The sequence below is a fragment of the Castanea sativa genome, chromosome 8 (assembly GCF_040712315.1).
Source record: "Castanea sativa cultivar Marrone di Chiusa Pesio chromosome 8, ASM4071231v1".
NCBI lineage: Eukaryota > Viridiplantae > Streptophyta > Magnoliopsida > Fagales > Fagaceae > Castanea > Castanea sativa.
Window position 1 is genome coordinate 8,209,325 of NC_134020.1, and position 2,500 is coordinate 8,211,824.

Below are 2,500 nucleotides of genomic sequence, written 5' to 3' on the forward strand. Positions count from 1 at the left end.
ACTCAAAAACTTTGCATCCCTATCAGAAACGATGGTCCTAGGCATACCATGTATCCTAACAATTTCTTTGAAGAATAAATCAGCAATATGTGATGCATCATCAGTTTTGTGACATGCAATGAAGTGTGCCATCTTGGAAAATCTATCTACCACCACAAAAACTGAATCTCTCCCCCTCTTAGTCCTAGGTAAACCTAAAACAAAATCCATAGAAATATCAGTACAAGGTTCACTAGGTATTGGCAAAGGGGTGTACAAACCATCGGGTTTCAACTTAGACTTAGCTTGTTTACACGTGATACACTTCTCACAGATTCTTTCCACATCATGTTTCATATGAGGCCAAAAGAAATGATCATGCAAAATTCCTAAAGTCTTAGCTACACCAAAATGACTTATCAAACCACCACTATGAGCTTCTCTCACAAGCAATTCACACAAAGAACACCTAGGCACAAACAATTTATTCTCCCGAAACAAAAATCCATCATGCCTATAAAACTTACCAAATGCCACTTTTTCACATGCATTGAACACATCACCAAAATCAGAATCTTGTGCATACACATCCTTAATGTATTCAAAGCCAAGCATTTTTGTATCTAAAATGGAAAGTAAAGCACACCTTCGGGGCAATGCATCAGCCACCACATTTTCCTTACCTTGCTTGTATCTGATCACATAAGGAAATGTTTCAATGAATTCCACCCACTTGGCATGGCGTTTGTTCAACCTTTGCTATCCTTTCAAATGCTTCAAAGATTCATGGTCTGTGTGAATCACATATTCCTTTGGCCATAGGTAGTGTTGCCAATTTTCCAAAGCCCTTACCAAGGCATACATCTCCTTATCATAAGTGGGGTAATTTAGGGATGCCCCACCCAACTTTTCACTGAAATAAGCTACTGGACGGCCTTCTTGCATCAAACAGCTCCAATATCTATTCCTGAAGCATCACACTCAATTACAAAAGTTTTAGCAAAGTTAGGTAAAACAAGCAAATGTGCATTAGTTAACTTTTCTTTGATCTGATTAAATGCCTTTTCTTGTTCTTTCCCCCACTTAAATGGCACATTTTTCTTGATGACTTCAGTAAGAGGGGCGGCTAAGCTACTAAAATCACGCACAAACCATCTATAGAAACTAGCTAAGCCGTGGAAACTCCTCACTTGGCTGATTGTTGTAGGCGTTGGCCACTCTTGGATTGCCTTCACCTTTTCCTCGTTCACCTCAATTCCTCTTTTACTAACAACAAAACCAAGAAACACAAGCTTATCCGTACAAAAGGTGCACTTTTTGAGGTTAGCAAACAATCTTTCTTTCCTTAGAATTTCCAAAACAGATTTCAAATGCATTACATGTGCTTCCAAATTTTTGCTATAAATTAGGATATCATCAAAATACACAACTACAAATCTACCAATAAATGCACACAAAACATGGTTCATCAAACGCATAAAAGTGCTTGGAGCATTAGTTAAGCCGAAAGGCATCACTAACCACTCATACAAACCATATTTAGTCTTAAAAGCAGTTTTCCATTCATCACATTCCTTCATCCTAATCTGATGGTAACCACTCTTAAGATCAATTTTTGTAAAGACACAAGAACCATGTAATTCATCGAGCATACCATCTGATGAGAATCAACAAGCATTCAAGAATCCATTGCATGATCCAGTTGGGCCTATTACAAGAGCAAGATCCAAGAAGCACTTAATGGGCTGATTCAAGAGATTTGGGCTGATTCTAACGCATGACATTCCAAGCTTGGCCCAAAGGAAGACGAAAGTGTAATAAATTTAATTCAAGCTACTTAGGGCTGATCTGGCTTAATTGGAAGTGATTTATGGCATAAATTAATGGCTGATTGACTTTCCAGCTCTATATCAGTTAAGGCAGATTTTTTCCTATTTTGGATCTGCTAATTTCAGACCAAATCAACTTTTATTTAGGGTTTTATTATTTAGTATTTTTTTTAAGGTATTTTCCTTGTTTTTAGGTGCATTTAATGCTTTTAGGTCAAATTTGATTCCTAATATGGTAAGGTATCAATTAGGAGTTATTTTAGAATATATTTTCTTGTCTGTCAAGTTTTATGGAGCCCTTAAATAGGCCCTAAAGTCTGTAAACGTTTTTCAGAATATTATTGAATAGAAATCAGAAAAGGTGAGGCTTTGCTCTCTTTTGGTTCTTCAAGAACTGTGAACTTATCATGGTTTCTTCCTTGTGGCGTTCAAACTTTATACCTTTGGTTCATGATTCTTTATAATCATTGGGTCAAGGTCAACTTATACCTTTGGTTCGCGTTTCGATTATAAACGTTGGGTCAGGGTTTCTATCATAAATTTGATTTTTAGCTTTCCTGGGTTAAATATTCCAATATTTTTGTTGGGTCTCAAAGCGTGTCGATTGAGGTTCACAACATTTGGTATCAGAGCACAGGTTCTAAAATCAGTTTTCTATCCCTTTATCTTTTGTTTCCTGTTATCATCCTATC

The 2,500-nt window shown here is 36.7% G+C and overlaps 1 pseudogene; it reads right to left on the reverse strand.

Moving 5' to 3' along the window:
• Nucleotides 1-2,500, reverse strand: part of LOC142605818 (uncharacterized) — a 26,243-nt pseudogene that overhangs the window by 628 nt on the left and 23,115 nt on the right.